Consider the following 23,590-nt stretch of genomic DNA (forward strand, 5'->3'; position numbering starts at 1 on the left):
ATATCTTAATATAATTATAATGTTTGATTTGTTTCTTTAGGCTACATATATTTTTCTAGCTTTTACCATGCCTTACAATTTTGTTGTATATCAGGCAATACGAACTGACTTAAATAGGATTTTACTGTGAGGATTTATGTTAATATAGGTAGGATTTGTACTGTGTTTAGTGTCTGCTGTAGCTATAGGTATGAGAGGCTTGAAATTCTTGTAGTGACTTTGTTTCTTCCCTCTTGACTTTGGGCTTCCTTATGTACCCCTCCTCAGAGAGAGTGTGCATTGTAGCTTTTGAGATATTATACCATTTTTATATATTAGCTCTGTTGATCTGGTTGTAAAATGTGGCAAGGGTAGGGAGAGTATTTTACAATCTTTCAATTACATCTTAGTCTTTTAGTGAACCTCTGCTGTGGTTCTCCTCTCCAAACCTGGCTCCTGTTGATCCACTATTTTATTCTCTACTTAGGTGAGACAGGAAGGCTAGAGTGGCTAGAGTGAGAGCAGTGCCTTTCCTCTAGCTGGGACAACACTCTAGCAAAGTCTTTTTCCCTGGAGAATAGGCTTTTGTTATGAAGAAGTCTCTGGGCATACTTCCGTTGTCCCTTTCAGAGCTAACAGGAGATTTTTGTTAGATGTTCACTGTGAGAACTTGTGGAGTTCCTGCAGGTAAAGCCCATAACAGTATGTCACCCCAGTCCCAAATGTGTGGCCGTGGAATGTTTCACTCTTCTGCTAGTCTACTCTCAGCTTTCAGTAATTGGAAAGAATTACCAGGAGAGTGTCCCTGCCTGCTTATGACTCCAGCAATTTGTGCTTGTGGTAAGCAGATCTCAGTCTGTCTCTCCAGATTTTAGGATGGTGGTTTGCCTTGTGATCTCAGTTCGTTGACTAGTCTAAGAAGTGATGTTGGTTTCCATTTTGACAGGTTTTTTTAATTGTGAGGATGAGATAAGATTTTACACCTCTTTATATGTTAAAATCATTGGTAAAAATTGCAGTGCATTTTAAAATAAAATGTGTATCTGTCTTCTTTAATTTTGTCGGGAATGTTTTGTAGTTTTTATAGAAATCTTCTTTTGTTAGATCTTTTCAATTTTTCTTCTCTTGTGAATGGAAGTGTTTCTTAATTTCACTTCCAGATGCTTATTGATAATATCTAGAAGTATTACTGATTTTTGCATATTAAGATAATATCAGGTGACCTTGCTAAACTTGCTTATTATTTCTAACAGCTTATTTGAGGATTGTTTTGGATTTTCTACAAAAAATTATTTTGTCTGTGGATAAAGTTTTACTTCTACCTTTCTAATCCCTATGTCTTTCATTTTTTTCTTTTATTTAGCAAAATGTTGAACAGAGATGGTGCAAACTGACATCCTTACTTTGTTCTTGATCTTAAGGGGAAATTATTCAATTATTTAGTATTAGTTTTAAGGTTAACCGTGGGTTCCTATAGATACCCTGTATTATGATGAGGAAGTTCTATTCAATTCCTTGTTTCCTGAGAATTATTATCTTCTCCCTTAAAGGGAGTTGAATTTTGTCGCATGCTTTTTTTATATTTTTGTGACAATCATACCTTTCTTTTCTTTTATTAATATTTCACAAATAGATTTTTAATGTTTAAATATCTTTACTTCCTGGAGAACCCCACTTTGTCATAGAGTTTATTCCTTTTTATATCTTGAAGCTATGTTCATGAGAGATAGCAGTCATTACTTCTTTTCTTCTTATGCCTTATTCTGACTCTTGTTTAGGTAATGCCAGAAAGAGTTGGGAAATAGTTTCCTTGCATTCAATTTTCTGAAATAATTTGTTTAGTATTTACATTTCTTTCTCAAATGTTTCAAAGAACTTTCAATGAGTGTCTTTGGTGCTGGCACTTTCTAGGTGGGAAAATGAAAAATTTTAATTAAATTTCTTTCACTTGACAAAGGTAATTTTCTAATTCTTTTTGAACGAGTTTTTAATTTTTTTAAAAATATTTTTATTGTAAACCTTAACATATAAACATTCTTGACATATAAGCATTCTATACATGGTGTACTGTCTGTGGCTCACAATATCATCACATAGCTGTGTGTTCATCATCATGATAATTTTTTGAACGTTTGTATCTCTCCAGAAAAAGTAATAAAAAAGAAAAGAGAAAAAACTCATACATACCATACCCCTTACCCTTCCCCTCATTGACCACTAGTATTTCAATCTACTCAATTTGTTTTAACCTTTCCCCCATTATTTGTCCATTTTTATGCATATTTTTTACTTATCTGTCCATACCATAGATAAAGGAGCATCAGACACATGGTTTTCACAATCACACGGTCACATTGTAAAAACTATATCATTATACAATCATCTTCAAAAAACATGGCTATTGAAACACAGCTCTGCAGTTTCAGATACTTCTCTTTAGCCACTCTAATACACCATAAACTAAAAAGGGAACATCTATATAATGCATATGAATAACCTCCAGGATAACTCTCGACTCTGATATCTCTGAGCCCCTGACACTTTATTTCATCTCATTTCTCTCTTCCCCCTTTTGGTTGAGAAGGTTTTCTCAATTCCTTGATGAAAAGTCCCAACTCATCTCAGGATTTCTGTTCCATGTTGCCAGGGAAATTTACACTCCTGGGAGTCATGTCCCACATAGAGGGGGAAGGGCAGTAAGTTTACTTGCCATATAAGCTTAGAGAGAGAGAGAGGCCACTTCTGAATAACAAAAGAGGTTCTCTGGGGATGACTCTTAGGCCTAATTTTAAGTAGGTTTAGCTTATCCTTTGCAGGAGTAAGTTTCATAGGGGCAAAACCCGAGATTGAGGGCTCGGCCTATTGATTTGTTTGTCCCCCCTGCCTGCGAAAATATCAGAAATTCTCCAAATGGGGAAGTTGAATTTTTCCCCCTTTCTCCCCATTCCCCCAAGGGGAACTTTGCAAATACTTCTTTATTCACTGTTCAGATCACTCTGTGATTTATTGGGGCATCACACTAACCAGGATAAACTGACAAAATCTCATTCCCTATTCAAGGTTCCATGTAGTTATTGGTGTTCAATTAAACTGACCATACAAGTTAAATTAGGAAATGCATTAGTTGAAATATAAATTTTGTACCAAATAAACATTTTTTGCTTTAGTCTCACACAGAAGTTGAAGTTTTAAAATATGAATGACCATCTATTTTCAACACCCTGTAATACTGACATTCCTTTTCTCTTCCTCATGCAAGAACATTTTTAAATTTGTACATATAATCACCATCGTTAAGACACTCTAGGCATTCTAAATTATACTATTTCAATCTTTATTGTCTATATTTCCTTCTGGTTTCATACTTGTTCCCAACCTTTCTCCCTCTATCATCTCACTTCCAGTTTCATTCAGTGTACTTAATAATTGTGCTGTAATCACGTAGTATTGTGCTATCAATTTCTGAATTTTTACAGTCAGTCCTGTTTGACAATCTGTATCCCTTCAGCTCCAATTGCCCAATCTCTACCCAATTTCTTTCTCCTGATAACCTGTGTTCTTAACTGAAATTCTCCAAGTTCACTCACTAGTGTTAGTTCATATCAGTGAGACCATACAATATTTGTCTTTTGTTTCTAGCTAGTTTTACTCAGCGTAATGTCTTCAAGATCCATCCATGTTGCTACATGCTTCATGACTTTATTCTGTCTTACAGTTGTGTAATATTCCATTGTATGTGTATACCACAGCTTGTTTAGCCACTTGTCTGTTGATGGACATTTGACTATTTCCATTTCTTGGCAGCTGCTATAAACATAGATGTGCAAGTGTTCATTTGTGACCTTCCCCTCATGTCCTCTGATTAGATACCTAGAAATGTGATTGCTGGATCATTTGGCAATTCTATACTTAGCTTCTTGAGGAACGGCCAAGCTACTTTCCACATCAGTTATACCATTTTACATTCCTACCGACTATGAATGTGTGCTTCTTTCTCCATATCTTCTCCAGCACTTATAATTTTCTGTTTTTTTTTTTTTTTTTTTTTTTGATAATGGCCATTCTGGTGGATGTAAGATGATATCTTATTGTGATTTTGATTTGTATTTCCCTAATAGCCAGTGAAGTTGAGTATCTTTTCATGGGCCTTTTAATCATTTGTATTTTCTCTTCTAAGTATCTGTTCATGTCTTTTGCCCATTTTTTAATTAGGTTTTTTGGTCTTTTGGTTGTTGAGTTTAAGAATTTCTTTATATATTCTGGATACTAAACTCTTATCTGATGTGTAGTGTGCTGGTTTGAAAGGATTTATGTACCCTAGCAAAGCCATGTTTTAATCCTAATCAGTTTTGTGGGAGCAATGGTTTCTTCTAATCCCTATTTAGTACTATAGGTTGGAAGCTTGATTAGGTTATCTCCATAGAGATGTGACCCAATCAATTGTGGGTATTAAACTTGATTAGATGGAGATGTGTCTCCACCTATTATACGTGGGTCCTGGTTAATGTATTGGAATCCCATAAAAGACGATACATTTTGGAGAGAACTTCAGAATGACAGGAGAATGGGAGGAATGATGGGAGAAAGATGAGAGAATGAGGAGAATGATGGGAGAGCAACAGAGCAGTCACGAGAATGATGAGAGAGACACAGAATCCACTAGCCAGTGACCTTTGGAGATGAAGGAGAATGCCCCAGGGAACTTCATGAAGCAAAGGGCCTGGAGAGGCAACTAGAAGATGTCGCCATGTTCACTATATTCCCTTCCAGCTGAAAGAGAAACCCTGAACCTCATTGGGCTTCTTGAACCAAGGTTATCTTTCCCTGGACGCCTTAGATCGCACATTTGTATAGACTTGCCTTAATTGGGACATTTCCACAGCCTAAAAACTGTAAAGGAGAAACTTACTAAATTCCCCTTTTTAAAAGCCATTGCATTTCTGCAATATTGCATTCCAGCAGCTAGCAAGCTAGAACATGTTGTTTCCAAATATTGTCTCCCATTGCATAGGCTGCCTTTTTACTTTCTTGACAAAGTACTCTGATGCACAAAAGTATTTAATTTTGAGGCCTTCCCATTTATCTATTTCTTTCCTCAATGCTTGTGCTTTGGGTATAAGATCTAGGGAACCATCTTCTACTACAAGTTTTATTTGTAGATTTTCTTCTAAAATTTTTATGGTCTTAGCTCTAATGTTTAGATCTCTGATCCATTTTGAGTTAATTTTTGTATAACGTATGAGATTTGAATCCTCTTTCATTCTTCTGCGTATGGACATCCAGTTCTCTAAGCACCATTATTGAAGAGGCTGCTCTGTCCCAGGTGAGTTGGCTTGATTTGCCTTATCAAAGATCAGTAGATGAGAGGACCTATATCTGAACCTCTGTTTGATTTTGTTGGTCAGTTATATCTATCTTTATGCCAGTACCATGCTGTTTTGACCATTGTAGCTTCGTAATACACCTTAAAGTCAGATAGTGTGAGACCTCCAACTTAATTTTCCTTTCTCAATATATGTTTAGCTATTTGGGGTGCCCTGCCCTTCTAAATAAATTTGGTTATTGGTTTTTCTATTTCTGCAAAGTAAGTTTTTGGGATATTCTTTGATATTGCATTGAATCTATAAATCAATTTAGGTAGAATTGACATCTTAACTATATTTAGTCTTCCAATCCATGAACACAGTATACTCTTTCATTTATTTAGGTCTTCTGTGATTTCTTTTAGCAATTTCATGTAGTTCTCTTTGTAAAGGTCTTTTGTATCCTTAGTTAAATTTATTCCTAAGTACTTTATAGTTTTGGATGCAACTGTAAATGGAATTTTTTTCTAGATTTCCTCCACAGATTGCTCATTACTAGTGTATAGAAACACTACTGATTTTTTTTAACATGGGCAGGCACCAGGAATGAAACCCAGGTCTCCAGCAGGGAAGGTGAGAACTCTGCCAATGAGCCACTGTTACCCACCCACTACTGATTTTTGAGTATTGATCTTGTACCCTGCCACTTTGCTCTACTCATTTATTAGCTCTAGTAGTTTTGCTATGGATTTTTCAGGATTTTTGACATATAGTATTACATTATCTGCAAATAGTGAGGGTTTTACTTCTTCTTTTCCCATTTGGATGCCTTGTATTTCTTTTTCTTGTGTAATTCTCTGGCTAGAACTTCCAACCCAATGTTGAATAACAATGGTAACAATGGCCATCCTTGTCTTGTTCCTGATCTTAGGGGGAAAGCTTTCAGTCTTTCCCCATTGAGGATGATGTTAGCTTTGGATTTTTCATATATTCTCTCTATCTTGTTGAGGAAATTCCCTTCTATTCCTATCCTCTAAAGTGTTTTCATCAAGAAGGGATGTAGACTTTGGTCAAATGTCTTTTCTGCTTCAATCGAGAAGATCGTGTGGTTTTTCTGCTCTGATTTGTTGATATGATGTATTAGGTTCATTGATTTTCTTATGTCGCACTATCCTTGCTTACCACTAGGGGGATAAATTCCACTTGGTCATGGTGTATAATTCTTTTAATGTGCTGCTGGATTCAATTTGTAAGAATTTTGTTCAGGATTTCCGAATCTGTATTCATTAGAGAGATTGGTCTGGAATTTTCTTTCCTTGTAGGATCATTGTCTGGCTATGAGGTTTCATAGAATGAGTTAGGTAACCTTCCTTCCTCTTCAATTTTTTTGAAGAGTTTGAGCCGGATTGGTACTAATTCTTTCTTGAATGCTTGGTAGAATTTACACGTGAAGCCCTCTGGTCCTGGACTTTTCTTTTTGGGGAGCTTCCTGATGACTGATTTGTTTGTTTGAGGTCATCTATTTGGTTTGTTGAAGTCATCTATTTCTTGTTGAGTCAGTCTTGGTTGTTCGTGCCTTTCTAGAAAGTTGTCCATTTCATCTATGTTGTCTAATTTATTAACATATAGTTGCTCATAGTATCCTCTCATTACCTTTTTTATTTCTGTGGGGTCATTGGTTATGTCTCCTCTTCTATTTGTGATATTATTTATTTGCATCCTCTCTCTTTTTCTTTTTGTCAACCCTGCTAAGTGTCCATCAATTTTACTGATTTTCTCAAAAAACCAACTTCTGGCTTTGTTGATTTTCTTGATTGTGTTCATGTTCTCAATTTCATTTATTTTGGCTCTAATGTTTGTTACTCTTAACTTTTGTTTTGTTTTGGGGTTAGTTTGCTCTTCTCTCTAGTTCTTCCAAGTAAACACTTAATTCCTCAATTTTCGCTCTTTCTTCTTTTTTGATATAGGCATTTAAGGCAATAAATTTCCCTCTTAGCACTGCCTTTACTGCATCTCATAAATTTTGATATGTTGCATTTTCATTTTCATTTGCCTCAAGTTATTTACTGATTTGTCTCATAATTTCCTCCTTGACCCACTGGTTGTTTTAAGAGTGTGTTGTTTAGCATCCATATATTTTTTAATTTTCTAGCCCTCTGCCTGTTATTGATTTCCAACTTCATTCCTTTATGATCTGAGGAAGTGTCTTATATGATTTCAATCTTTTTAGATTTATTGAGACTTGCTTTGTGATCCAGCATGTGGTCTGTCCTTGAGAATGATCAATGAGCACTTGAGAAAAAGGTGTATCCCTCTGTCCTGGGGAGTAATTTCAATAAATGTTAAGCTTGGTTCATTTATTGTATTATTCAAATTCTCTGTTTCTTTGTTGATCCTCTGTTTAGATGTTCTATCCATTGATGAGAGTGGAGAATCTCAAACTATTATGCTTGCGGTATCTATTTCTCTTTTCAGTGTTTGCCTCATGTATTTGGGAGTAGTCTTGCTCAGTGCATATTTGTGATTGTTATGTCTTCTTGTTGAATTATTACTTTTGTTAATACGTAGTGTCCTTCTTTGTCTCTTTGAATTGTTTTACATTTGAAGTCTAATTGTTGGATATTAGTATAACTACTCCTGCTTTTTTCTTTCTCCTCATATTCCCTTCTCTCCTCCTTCTGGACACTCACGTCATGTATATTCATGCACTTCATGCTGTCATTCAATTCTCTGAGACCCTGCTCATATTTTTTTCAATGTTTTCCTTATATTTTCTTTTGTGCACCAGATTTCAGATGTCCAGTCCTCCAGTTCACTAATCTTTACTTCTTCCTCTTTCAAATCTATCATTGTAGGTTTCCATTGTTTTTTTCTCATCTCTTCTACTGTGCCTTTCATTCCCATAACTTCTGTGAATATTTTTTCTAGACTTTCAATTTCTTCTTTTTGTTTGCCCATTGGCTTCTTTATATCCTCTCTCAACTCATTGAATTGATTTTTGATGAGATTTTCCATGTCTGTTTGAACATCCTGAATTAGTTGTTTCAACTCCTGTATCTCATTTGAATTATTACTTTCCTCCTTTGACTCAGCCATATCTTCCATTTTCCTAGTATGACTCATTATTTTTTGCTGATGTCTAGGCATTTGATTTCCTTAATTAGTTTATTTTGGAGATTGTTTTCACTCTTTTACCTAGAATTTTCTTGCTGGATAGCTTTGTTCTCTAGTTGTTCTTTGACATTCAATTCAGTTTATTCTAGACTTCTAGCATAGGTTTTGTTTAATGGATCAGAATTTTTCAGTTCTTGTTTTTTCTGTTTCTTACCTTGCCTATATGGAGTCTTGTTTTTTTTTTTTTTTTTTTTTTTTAGTAGGGTCAACTCAGATATTATTTATCTGACCCTAGTCAGATTTTCCCAGACCAGACTGGCCTCCTCTCAGAAGGAAAAAGTCACCTGCATCGGTTTTTCCCTGAGGGTGAGACCCAGCACATTGACAGACTTCCCTTCCAAGTCACTTGGCTCTGTGTTTTTCCTGTCCTGCCTAGTATGTGGTGCTTGTCTGCCTGCTGCTTCCCACCAGCATAAAGTGATGTGGTACCTTTAACTTCAGCAGACTCTCCCTGTTGGAGGCATCGTTGAGACAGAGGAGAGGTTGTAGGCTGGCTTTAATTGCTTTAGTTTTCCAGTTCCTGTGGTTTGAATTCCTTGAGGGAGGGATCCATCTGAACTGGGCCCGACTCCTCTCCTGGGGAATGCACAGCCTCCAGGGAATTAACTCCTTTCACCTGATCAGCCACTTTATCTCTCAGACAAGCTTAATTCCACCCTTGCCTGCCATACTTGGAGCCTGAATAGCCTTGCAGTTCTATCTTATGAGCTGCTAAGTAGTAGAAACAAAACAAAAACATTTATTCCAGAGCAGGACCCCCATTCCTTGGGTTTGTTAATGAAGAGCCTAAGTTGGTACTGGTACATTACTTGACATATCTTCAGGCTCTATGTGCTCCTCCCTCTTTAAGGTTCCAGCCCTTTTTTCAAGTACTTTTTGCTGTCTGATCCAAAAAAAGCCTCTGTTTCCCTCTCCCACCACCCCCTGGCAGCCCTGCTCCCTCTCTGCCAGGTCAAAAACTTCTAGTACCTTTAGCTTCTATTCCAGGTTTATCTGAGCTGGGGGCCTACTTTTAGTAGTCAGAATTTGTTAATTAATTCCACAGTTGGAGCTTGCTTGAGCTATGCACCTGCTGTAGTAAAGTCTCTTCCTTTCCCTTTAGGGAACCAGGCTGCTGTGTCCATGGGGGAGTAGCAACAGCCTCCATGGCTTGAGGAACTTATAGTTCTGTATGGGGTCGCAGCCAGTCCAGCTTGTCCAGACTGTGTATGGTGTGTGTCTGGTCACAGATGTGGCCGAAGCAGTTGTTCTGTACTGTTCCTATCTATTTACTAGCTGCTCTGGAGGACAAACTAAATTCCACACTTCACTAAGGCACCATCTTGAAATCATCCCACCCCCATCCCCCACCAACTCAGTTTTGATAATTAGTACCTTTCTATTAATTTTTCTATTTATCTTTGTTTTTGTAATTTGTTCATAAAATGCTGTTCATAATATTTATTCCCTTATGATCATTTAAATTCTCTAAGGGCTTTAGTCTTGTCCCTTTTTTATTTGTTGATTTTGCTATTTTTTTTATCTTCCCTCCTTTTTTTCTTGGCCAGGCTATCTAAGTTTTATCCATTTTTAAAATGTTTTTTCTTTCTTTTTTTATAGTTCTCAGGAACTTGGGGAGAATTTGTCTTCCCTGCAGTGAGTGGCCATTAATATCCAAGATCATTTTCAAAATTGCTATTTTATCCTTTAGCCTGACTTCCTGAGGGTTACCCATGTTTCTGATAGCTTAGTGGTAAGCTGAAATTTTGGTCAGAGGTTGTGCTAAAATACATAGAGCTTGTAAGGCTTCATGCTCTGAAATCCATCTGTGAGAACCCTATCTAATAAACACAGTCACGTTGTAAATGTTATATCTTTATACAGTTGTCTTCAAGAATCAAGGCTACTGGAACACAACTGAAATACCCCCCAAGGGAACTTTGCAAATATTTCTTTATTCCCTGCCCAAATTACTCTGGGATTTATTGGGGAGATACCTGTTTTTCTTACCTGATACTCTAGCAATGTTTTCCAAAAACTTGCCTATTTGTTTTCTGCTTTTGGTAAATTTCCAGTGCTCTGTAATGGTTGTTCTTTTTTCTTTCTTTCTTTTTTAATTGTGAAATATAACATTTATATAAAAAAGCAGTAAATTTCCAGGTACATTTTAACAAGTTGTTCTAGAGCAGATTTTAAAGACTGGTGTTGGCTACAGTTCCACGATTTTTTTTTTTTCTTCTAGGTGCTCCAAGACATTGGAAACCATAAGAAATATCAATATAATGATTCAGCAGTCATGCTCATTTATTAAATCCCATCCTCTCTGTTATATATCTCCTCTCTTTTTGTGAAAAATAACATATGTATAAAAAAGCAGTAAATTTCAAAGTACATCACAACAATTAGTTGTGATGCAGATTTCAGAGACTGATATGGGTTACAATTCCACAATATTAAGTTTTTTACCTCTAGCTGCTCTAAGGAACCAGAGACAAAAAGAAATTTCAGTATAATGATTCTGCACTCACACTCATTCGTTAAACCCTACTTTCTCTGTATAACTCCACCATCACCTTTGATTTTTCTCCCACTCTTTAGGGGTATTTGGGCTATGCCTATTCTAACTTTTTCTTGTTGGAAGAGGCTGTCAGTAATATGAGATAAGGTGATTAAACTAATTGATTTTCTGGAGAGGTTGGCCACTCTGCATTTCTGGACTTATCCTGGTCCAGGGATCTAGCTGGAGTGTGTAGGTTTCTGGAAAGTTCCCCTCGTGCTTGGAACCTTTATAGAGTCTTATATAATACCCTAAGTATTCTTTAGGATTGGCAGGTATGGCTTTGGTTGGAGTTTGACAAATTGTCATAGGTATCAGTGTCTAACTGAAGCTTGCATGAGAGTGAACTCTGGTGTAGCCTCTCAACTCTATTTGAACTCTCTCAGCCACTGATACCTTATTTGTTACACTTCTGTTCCCCCTTTTGGTTGTTGTTGATCCCATGGTGCCAGGGCCAGGCTCATTCCTGGCAGTCATCTCCCATGCTACCATTAGAGACTTTCACACCTGGATGTCATGTGCTACATAGCGGGGATGGCTATGGTTTCATTTGTAGAGTTGGACTTAAAGAGAGGCCACATTTGAACAACAAAAGAGGTCCTCTGGAGGTGACTCTTAGGCATACCTATAGGTAAGCTAAACTTCTCTGCTACATACCTAATCTTCACAGGATCAAGCCTCAAGATCAAGGGATTGGCCTATTGATTTGGTGTCCCTAATGCTTCACACAGTATCCAGGGTTTCCCCAGTGGTAAAGGTTAAGAGTTCCATATTTTTTCTCCCATTCTTCAAGGGACTTTGCAAATACTTTTTGATTATCTGTTTAATATACTCTGGAAGTTATTCAGGCTTTATATTAAGCTAGACAGGGTTAAAGTCTCTCATTCTTACTCTGGGCTCCCGCTGTTTCATTTGTTTAAATGATCTATCCAGACAGGTTGAGTTAGATAATGTGCTACAGAAAATTTGGGTTCCAGATGAAATAAACCTTTCTTCCTTTGGTCTCAAAGAGTAGGTGCAGTTCTAAAAAATAGACAATGTCTTCCTTACCCCTGTATTCTGAATTACCTCATTCTCGACTTGGTCAGCTTCATTCTTATCTCTAAATATCAGGTTATACAAATATGAAACAGCCTCTCAAAATCCAGAAATAACAATTACCACTCTGAGCTAAATGTGACTGCTATAAGAGCTTATAATCTAGGCCCAAGTTTTCTTATAAGTATTTTCTGAATGAGATCACGTAATATTTTCTCTTTCGTTTCTGGTTTATTTGCCTTACTGCATGTCCCACAGGTTCATTCACATCATTGCATGCCTCACAACTTCTTTCCTTTCTGTAGCAGCACAGTATTAATTTGCCAATCTACTTACCAGTCAGTGCATCTTTCAGTCACCTCCATTTGCTGTGCCTCATGTGTAATGCCCAAAGACAATAGTCCATCAGCACTCTCAATTTTAGATAATTTCATTATTCCTAAGAGAAAGATAGCCAATAACACACCCTCACTAAATAGAAAATCCAAATCTCCAATTAACTCTTGTCCCTCCCCCATTGTGTACCCCTCGTATTACCGCATTATTGTTGATGTTTTCCTGTTAAACATAGTCCAGAGCACGTATTAACATTTTCTCCTCTATACCCTGAAATTATACACTCTTTGTACAAGATTCATACCTTTGCAGTAGTTCATGCAAGAACTTATTTATATTTGTAGTGTTAATCAGTAGGATACATGAATCTATACAACCCTTTTCACACATGTTCACCTTCAATATGTTAATATTACTTATATACCCACTAGTGAATCATCTTCAATTCTATCTGCTCCCTTACAATTAAGTTCAACCTCATTAGCTAACTGTTTACCCATTGCAAGCTTCCATGTATCTGTAGGTCCCTCATATTCTTTATTATAAGCCTCTGATTTTTTACCAAGATCATAGAAGGAAAATCATACAGTATCTGTCCTTTTATATCTGGCTTATTTCACTCAGCATTATGTCCTTAAGGCTCATCCATCTTGTAATGTGCTTCAGGATGTCATCTTGCCTTCCTGCTGCATAATATTCCATCATGTGTGTACACCACATTTTGTTAATCCATTCATGTATTGATGGCTACTTGGATTGTTTCCATCTTTTGGTGATTGGGAATAATGCTGCTGCAAAGATCAATGTGCAAATCTGTTTGTATCCCCACTTTCAGCTCTTCTGGTTATATACTGAATAGTGGTACTGCTGGGTCATAAGGCAACTCAATATTTAGTTTTCTGAGAGACCACCAGACTGTCTTCCATAGCAGCTGTATCATTATACATACCCACCAGCAGTGCATTTATGTCCATTTCTTCACATCCTCTCCAACATTTGCAGTTTCCTGTTTGTTTAACAGCAGCCATTCTTAGAGATGTGAGATGGTATCTCATTGTAATCTTGATCTGCATTTCCCTTATAGTTAATGAGAAAGAGCATCTCTTCATGTGCTTTTTTCCATCTGTATTTGCTCTTCAGAAAAATGTCTATTCATATCTTTACCTTTTTTAAAATTGGGATGGTTGTTTGCTCTTTTGTTGTGTTGTATGATTTCTTTATGTATATAGACTATCAAATCCTTATCTGATGTGTGTGTTTTCTCCAATAGATTTGGCTGCTTCTTCACCTTTTTGACAAAGTATTTTGAGGGACAAAGCATTTGATTTTTTAAAATATTTTTTATTGTCAATCCTTAATAAACAAATATACAAATATTCTTGACATACAAACATTCTATACATGGTGTACAATCAGTGGCTCAAATATAATCACATCGCTGTGTATTCATCATCATGATAATTTTTTTGAACATTTTTTATCTCTCCAGTAAAAGAAATAATAAAGAAAAAGAAAAAACTCATACGTACAATACCCCTTACCCCTCCCTCTCATTGACAGCTAGTATTTCAATCTAATCAATTTACTTTAACCTTTGTCCCCCCTATTATTTATTTATTTATTTATTTATTTATTTATTTTTTTTTAAAGGAAAGACAGAGAGAAGGAAGGAAGGAAGAAAGGGAAACATTTTTTAAACATTTTCTTGTTTTATTGTATTCTGTTTCTCCGTTTTTTTTGTTACATGGGCTGGGGCCGGGAATCGAACCGAGGTCCTCCGGCATAGCAGGCAAGCACTTTGCCCGCTGAGCCACCGCGGCCCGCCCTATTTTTTATTCTTATTTTTTTACTCATCTGTCCATACCTAGTCAAAAGGAGCATCAGACACATGGTTTTCACAATCACACAGTCACATTGTAAAAGCTATATCATTATACAATCATCTTCAAGAAACATGGCTACATAACACAGCTCCAGTTTCTAGTACTTCCCCCTAGCTACTCCAGTATACCATAAACTAAAAAGGAACTATCTATATAATGTGCAGTAGCCTCCATGATAACCTCTTGACTCTGATATCTCTGAGCCACTCACACTTTATTTTGTCTCATTTCTCTCTTCTTTCTTTTGATCCAGAAGGTTTTCTCAATCCCTTGATGCCAAGTCCCAGCTCATCCCAGGATTTCTGTCTCACATTGCCAGAGAGTTTTTCCCCCCTGGGAGTAATGTCCTACAGAGAGGGGGAGGGTGGTGAATTTGCTTGCCGTGTAGGCTCAGAGAGAGTGAGGCTACATCTGAGCAACAGGTTCTCTGGGGGTGACTTTTAGGCCTAATTTTTTTTTAACTTTTTAAATTGAATAATGTAACATATATTCAAAGCAAAGAAGAAAAAAGCAATAGTTTTCAAAGCACTCTTTAACAAGTAGTTAGAGGACAGATCCCAGAGTTTTTCATGGGCTACCACACTATCATCTCAGATTTTTCCTTCTAGCTGCTCCAGAATATAAGAAGCTAGAAGGAAGAAATATATTTTACCATCACAATTGAGTTTTTTTTTCCTTTTTATTGTGAAAAATAACATATATACAAAAAAGCAATAAATTTCAAAGCACAGCACAGCAATTAGTTGTAGAACAGATTTCAGAGTTTGGTACAGGTTGTGATTCCACAGTTTTAGGTTTATACATCTAGCTGCTCCAAATATGAGAGACTAAAATAAATATCAATTTAGTGATTCAACAATCATGTTCATTTGTTAAACCCTACCTTCTTTGTATAACTCCACCATCACCTTTGATCTTTTTATCCAACTCTTTAGAGGTATTTGGGCTATGACCATTCTAACTTTTTCATGTTAGAAGGAACTGTCAATAATATGGGATAGGGAGATGGAACTAACTGATGTTCTGGAGAGGTTGGGCCCTTTAAGTTTCAGGACTTAATTGGCCCAGGGGCCCATTAGGAAGTTGTAGCTTTCTGGAAAGTTATCCTAGTGCATGGAACCTTAGTAGAATCTTATATATTGCCCTAGATGTTCTTTAGGACTGGTTGATATGGTTTTGGTTGGTGTTTGGGAAGTTATGATAGGTAACAATGTCTAACTGAAGCTTGTGAAGTGACCTTCAGAATAGCCTCTCAACTGTATTTGAATACTTTCTCAGCCACTGATACTTTATTAGTTATACTTCTTTTCTCCTTTTTGGTCAGGATGGAATTGTTGATCTCACAGTGCCAGGGCTAAACTCATCCCTGGGGGTTATCTCCCACGCTGTCAGGGAGACTTTCACTCCTTGATGTCATATCCTATGTAGGGGGGAGGGAATGATTTCACTTACAGGATTGAGCTTAAAGAGAGTAAGGCCACATTCAAGCAACAAAAGAGGTTTTCCAGAAGTAGCTCTTAGACATACTTATAGGTAGGCTAAGCTTCTCTGCTACTAACGTAAGCTTCACAGGAGTAAGCCTGAAGATCAAGGGCTTGCCCCATTGATTTGGGTGTCCCTAAAGTTTGACACAGTATCAGGGGATTCCCTGATGGTAAAGTTTAATAGTTCCATATTTTTATTCCCATCCCTCAAGGCACTTTGCCAATACTTTTTGATTATATGCTTAATATATTCTAGGATGTATGCAGGCATTACTTTAAGCTATGCAGGATTAAAGACCCTCATTCTTATTCTGGGCTCCCTGTGTTTCAACTGTACAACTGAGCTGTGAAGACAGGTTGAGTTATACTTTGTGTTACAAAAAATTTAGGTTCTGGACAAAATAAACCTTTCTTCCTTTGGTCTCAAGAGTAGGTGCAATTCTAAAATATAAACACTGTCTATACCTCATGTGAATTACCTTAACTTTGACCTGATTGGCCTCGTTCTTATCTCTAAATACCAGGCTATACATATATAAAACAGCCCCTCAAAATCCAGACATAATAATTACCACTCTGGACTAAATTTGTCTGCTATGAGATCTTACAATCTGGGACCTTGTTTTCTTATAAGCATTTTCTAAAGGAGACCATACAATAATCGTTCTTTTGTTTCTGGCTTATTTTGCCCCACCAAATACAGGTTCATTCACATGGTTGCATGCCTCATGACTTTGTTCCTTTTTGTAGTAGATAATATTCAATCATATGTATACACCATTGTTCACCAATCTACTTCTTAGTCAGTGCATCCTTCTGCTACCTGCATTCATTAAGCATCATGTATAATGCCCAAAATCCACCATCCATCAACCCTCTCAATTTTACATAATGTCATTATTCTCAAGAGAAGATAACCAATAAACACACCATCACCAAATAGGAAGTTTAAACCTTCCCTTAACTCTTGTCCCCCCCCCCCCCCCATTATTTACCCCTGCTGTTGCAGTGGTACTGCTGACATTTTCCTATTGAACATAGTCCATTGCATGCAATAGCGGTTTCCTCCTGTATCCTAGACTTTAACCATTTTTGTGCACAAATCATACCTTTAAAGTAGTTCTTGCAAGAAGTTATTTATATTCCTAGTGTTGCTCAACGGGACACATAGGTCTATCCAATGCTTTTCAACAATGTTTACCTTCAGTATGTTAATATTACTTATAGACCCACTAGTGAACCACCTTCACTTCTATATATTCCTTTCCATTTGAGTTCAAACTCATTAGCTAACCATTCACCCATCTCTAGCTTCTATGTATCTTTAAGTCCCTATATTTTGTATTATAAGCCCCTGATTTTACCTTTCCCATAGTCATAAAAGTGGGATCATACAGTATCTATCCTTTTTGTGTCTGGTTTATTTCACTCAGCATTATGTCCTCAGGGCTCATCCATCTTGTCATGTGTTTCAGGACATCATTTTGTCTTACTGTTGCATAATATTCCATCATATGTTTATACCACATTTTGTTAATCCACTTGTCTATTGATGGCCATTTGAATTGTTTCCATCTTTTGGTGATTGTGAATAATGCTTCTATGACCATTGATGTGCAAATATCTGTTTGTGTCACTGCTTTTAGCTCTTCTGGGTATATACCAAGTAGGGCTATTGCTGGGTCATAGGGCAACTTGATATTTAGTTTTCTGAGGGACCACCAGACTGTCTTCCATATACATTCCTACCAGCAGTGCATACATGTCCCAATTTCTCCACATCCTTTCCAACATTTGCAGTTTCCTGTTTGTTTAATGGGAGCCATTCTTATAGGCTTGAGGTAGTATCTCATTGTAGTCTTGATCTGCATTTCCCTTATAGCTAATGAGAATGACCATTTTTTCATATGCATTTTAGCCATCTGTGTTTGCTCTTCAGAAAAATGTCCTTTCATATCTTTAACCCATTTTTATATTTGAATTGTTTGTTCTTTTGTTGTTGTGTTGCATGACTTCTTTATGTATACAGGATATCTGTATGTGTACTTTTTATCTGATGTGTGATTTCCAAACATTTTCTCCCATTAAGTTAGCTGCTTCTTCACCTTTATGGTAAAGTATTTTGAAGGACAAAGCATTTGATTTTGAGGAGTTCCTATTTATCTAGTTTTTCTTTTGTTGCTTGTGCTTTGGGTTAAAGTTTAGGAAGCTACCTCTTATTACTAGGTCTTGGTGATGTTTCCCTACATTTTCTTCTAGGAACTTTATGGTATGGGTTCTTACATTTAATTTTTAGATTCAATTTGAGTTAATTTTTGTATAGGGTATAGGGTAAGGTCCTCTTTCATTATTCTGTCTACTCATATCCAGTTCTCCCATGTCCATTTATTGAAAAGACTGTTTTCTTCCAGTTCAGTGGATTTGGGGGCCTTGTCAAAGAGCAGTTTACCAAAAATTTTGTGGTCTATTTCTGCACTCTTGATTCGATTCCATTGGTCAATACTTCTATCTTTGTGCTAATGCCATGCTGTTCTGACCACTGTGGCTTTATAATAAATTTTAAAATTGGGGAGTGTTAATCCTCCTACATTCTTCTTCTTTTTTAGGATGCTTTTAGCTATTCGGGGTCTCTTTCCCTTCCAGATGAATTTGGTAACTAGCTCTTCCAAGTCTTCTCAGCAGATTGTTGGAATTTTGTTTGGTACTACATTGAATATGTAGATCAATTTTGGTAGAATTGACATCTTAACTACATTTAACCTTCTTATCCATGAGTGGGAAATGTCTTTCTACCTATTTAGATCTTCTTGATTTCTTTTAGAAATGTTATGTAGTTCTCTGTGTACAAGTCCTTTACATATCTAGTTAAGTTCATTCCTAGATGCTTGATTCTTTTAGTTGCTATTTTGAATGGGTTTTTTCCCTTATTTGACACCTTGGTTAAGTCATTGCTTGGGTATAGAAACATTACAGATTTTTACACATTAATTTTATAATCTGCCACCTTGCTAAATTTGTTGATTAGCTCAATTATCTTTGTTATAGATTCCTCAAGATTTTCCAAGTATAGTATCATATCATCTGCAAATAATGAAAGTTATGCTTCTTCCTTTCCAATTTGGGTGCCTTTTAGTTATTTTTCCTGCCTGATTGCTTTAGCTAGAAGTTCGAGTACAATGTTGAATAATAGCAGTGACAGAGAATATCCTTGTCTCCATCCTGATCTTAGGGGGAAAGTTTTCAGTTTCTCACCATTGAGTAAAATGCTGGTTATGTGTTTTTCATATATGCCCTTTATCAAATTGAGGAAGTTACCTTTGATTCCTGCCTTTTGAAGTGTTTTTTCCAAAACATTGAGGGAAAAGGAACACTACCAAACTTATTTTATGACGCTAATATCACTTTAATGGCAAAGCTGGGTAAAGATACTACAAGAAAGGAAAACTACAACCAATCTCCCTAATTAACATAGATGCAAAAATTCTCAACAAAATATTAGCAAAACAAATCCAACAGCACATTAAAATAATTATACACATGACCAAGGAGGGTTTATATCAGGAATGCAAGAATGGTTCAACATAAGAAAATTAGTTAATGTAACATTAACAGTTTGAAAGGGAAAAATCATGATATCTTGATTGATGCTGAAAAAGCATTTGACACAATTCAACATCCTTTTCTGACAAAAACACACATCAAAGGAATGTAAAAATGATATAGCTGCTATGCAAGACAGCGTGGTGGTTCCTTAGAAAGCTAAGTAATGAGTTGCCCTATGACCTGGCAATACCACTACTTGGTATATAACCAGGAGAGATGAAAGCAATGACAGAAACAGACATTTATACATTGATGTTCACAGAAATATTATTTACAATCACCAAAAAATGGAAACAATCCAAGTGCCCATCATGAGATGGGCAGATAAACAAAATGTGGTAGACACATATGAAGGATTATTATGTAGCAGTAAGATGAAATGCTGTCCTGAAGCATAAGACAACATGGATGAACCTTCAGGACATGATGCTGAGTGAAATAACCCAGACACAAGAGGAGAGTTACTGTGTGATTTCGCTTTTATGACCATGGTAAAGGTATTCTCAAAGGCTTGTTATATATAATATAGGGGACCTGCAGATACATGGAAGTTAGAGATGGTTGAATGGTTTACTAATGAGTTTGAACTTAAATGTGAAGGATAGAAGTGAAGGCAGTTCATTAGTGGGTTTGTAAATATTGAAGTTGAACATGTTTGAAAGGGGTTGTACAGAGCCATGATCCCCCTGATTAACACTACAATTATAAATAATTTCTTGCATAACTACTTCAAAGGTATGAATCTTATCCAAATGCTTTATAATATCAGAGTATAGGGGGAAAGCTACTATTGCATGCTATGGGTTATGTTTAACAGGAAGACGTCAAAAGAACCACAACACGCCCATGTGAAAAAAAAAAAGGAAAAAGAACTGCAGCAATACTAGGGGTAAATAATGGGTAGGGGAGGGACAAAAACATGGGGAGTGTGCTGGTTTGAAAGGATTTATATATCCTAGAAAAGCCATGTTTTAATCCTAATCCCATGTTGTAAAGACAGCCATTTCTTCTAATCTCTATTCAGTACTGTACGTTGGAAACTTTAATTAGATTACCTCCATGGAGATGTGACTTAATCAAGTGTGGGTATTAAACTTGATTAGGTGGAGACACATCTCCACCTATTTTATGTGGGTCTTGATTAGTTTACCAGAATCCTATAAAAGAGGAAGCTTGTGGAGAAAGCTTCTGAATGACAGAGCCACTAAAGCCACAGCAAAGAATGTTGCAGAACCATGAAGCAATCCACCAACCAAGTGGCCCTTTGAGAATGATGAGAAAGCCATAGAAGAGCTGAGCAGAGCTACGAGGCCGAGAGAACCACAGAGTCCACCAGCCAGTGACTTTTGGAGATTCTGAGAGAGCAGAAAATGACAAGAGCCACAGCCTATGCTGCCACCTGGAAATGCTTCATTAAACAAGAAGTCAGAAGAGAAAGTTAGCAGACTTTGCCATGTGCCCTTCCAGCTCAGAGAGAAACCCTGAATGTAATTGTCCTTCTTGGAAGCCTTAGATTGGACATTTCTATAGACTTGTTTTAATTGGTACATTTCCTTGGCCTTAGAACTATAAACTAGCAACTTATTAAATTCCCCTTTTTGAAAGCCATTCTGTTTCTAGTATATTGCATTCCAGCAGCTAGCAAAATAGAACAGGGAGGTTTGGATTTTCTATTTGATAAGGGTGTGTTATCAATTATTTTTCTCTTGGGAGCAATGAACATTGTCTAAAGTTGAGAGTGTTGATGGACTGTCGACTTTGGATATTATACATGATGCCCAAAGGATGGAGGTGGCTGAAGGATGCACTGACTGAGATCTTGAATAGTGAACTGCAGTGTATACATATATTGAATACAGTAATGCTACAGAAAGAAATGAAGTCATGAGGCATGCAACATTGTGAATGAATGTGTGGGACATTATGTGATGCAAAATAAGCCAGAAACAAAAGAACAAATATTGAATGGTCTCATTTAGAAATTTATGAGGAAATTGGAGCCTAGATTGTAAGCTCTTATAGCAGCCACTGTCGCAAGCAGTAATTGTTATTTCTAGATATTGAGAGGCTGTGCTATATATATATGTATAATCTGGTATTTCTCTGGAACTTTGGGTGCCTGTGTGACACCTAAGCCTTAGAATAGGAGTATTGCAATTCTGAAGATCAGTATTGCCACATACATTAACTGTTAAAGAAATTGAAAATGAGATCAGGCTTCAATTAGAGATAAGAACGAAGCTGATGGGCTTGGGACTAAGGTAAATCAGAATACAGGGGTAAGGAAGATATTAATTGTATTTTAGAATTTCACATATTCTACGAAGCCAAAGGAGGAGAGGATTATTTTGTCCAAAAGGTGAATTTTCTGTAGCACATAATCTAATCCAACCTGTATGGCTAGATCATTTAAACCACCCAAACACAGGGACCCCAAAATGGAATAAGGGCTTGTAATTCTGTATAGCTTAATGTAAGGCCTGGATACATCCCAGAGTATGTTAAGTAGATAATTAAAAAATATTGACAAAATCCTCTGAGGGATGGGAGAAAAAAATATAGAACTATTCAACTTTGCCACCTGGGAAACTCTGCAACTGTCTCAGACATCAGGGACTCCCAAGTCAATAGGCCAAGCTCTTGACCTTGAGCCTTGCTCTTGTGAACTATATTTATGTAGTGGAGAAGCTACCCCTAGTTATGCCTAAGAGTTACTTCCAGAGGACATCTTTTGCTGGTCAGATGTGGCCTCTCCTTCTCTAAAGCCCAAGTCTGCAAGTGAAATCTTTACCCTCCCCTCTGGGACATGACACCCAGGGGTGAGGTCTCTCTGGCGACATGGGATATGAGTTCCAGGTTTGAGCCTGGCCCTGGTACTGTGGGATCAACAATGCCTTCCTGACCAAAATGGAGAAAATAATTAGAACAAATAAGATATCAGTGGCTGAAAGAGTTCAAAGAGAGTCTAGAGGCTACTCTGAAAGCTACTCTTATGCAAGCTCAGCTAGATATTACTATTTACCATGGTTTGCTAAACCTTAACAAAAACCATTCCTACCAACCCTATGAGAAACCTACAGCCCCTAGTTGGGTTCCTAGGCCAGAGAAGTTCTGCAACCCAGAGAAGCCAGCCTTTCCAGAGCAACTAGTTCCATCACCCTATCCCATATTATCAACAGCCCTTTCCAACATGAAAAGGTTGTAATGGGCATAGCCTAAATAAATACTGGGAGATCAAAGAAAAAGGTGGAGTTTTAACAGAGACGTTAGGATTCAACAAATGAGTATGGTTGCTGAATCATTATCATTTTGTCAGTTTTATGCCTAAATATTTTATTTAGGGGATGCTACTGTAACTGTGTGTTTTTAATTTCAAATCCAGTTGCTTATTGCTGGTATATAGGAAAGTAATTGGCTTTTATATATTAACGTTGCATAGTGCAATGTTGCTATAATAATTTTGTACTCAATGTTCTCTGAAAATCTCCCCCATGCAGTCATCTAATTGATTATTCCCTCGATTCTAGTATGTTCTAGATTCAATTGTACTTTTTCAGAATGGATTTACCTGTCTTATTTAAATTAGAATTAAATTGAGTTCAAAACTCACTCAGCACTACTATTCTTACGTCTTCATCTTACTCTCTTATCTTACCCATTGAGGTGATTACTATGAGGGATGTAACATGGAATTATGAGGGGATGGTTGAAGCTTCTTTTAGATGTTTACTCAAAGGAATCTCTTGGTTGAAATGATGTTTCTCCTGAGACCAAAATAGTGAAGAAGCTAGTCCAGCAAATAATAGAACGTTGACACTTCTAGACAGGACTAATAGCAAACTCAAATTCCCAAGGTGTGAAAATCTCAAGGAATCTGAGAGAATTTAATGGACTCTTAGAACTTGGAGCATAGGAAATAAGGGAGAGTGAAGGAAGATGAGATTGCAGAGGAAAGTATTAAAAGGATCATTCCACTTCTCCCAAATCAGCACCAAGAGTGTTATCCTAAGTACTTGAGAAGCCCAATGAAAGATTTTGAATGGCAGTCATTTAGGAGTCTAAAACTTTTGAGATAAGAAATGTGTTGCAAAGTAGTGCATGGGATCTGTATTAGTAGTCTTGTAAAACTCCTGGCTTTCCTTTATCCTCATGACTACTCATATCCTTTAATTAATTAGTGAAGCTTGATACTGGGTTAGATCTCTGATTCACGTGGCTCAGATTTTATCTGAGAGTCCCATGGAACAGATGAAG

Source organism: Tamandua tetradactyla, chromosome 5 (assembly GCF_023851605.1).
Source record: "Tamandua tetradactyla isolate mTamTet1 chromosome 5, mTamTet1.pri, whole genome shotgun sequence".
NCBI lineage: Eukaryota > Metazoa > Chordata > Mammalia > Pilosa > Myrmecophagidae > Tamandua > Tamandua tetradactyla.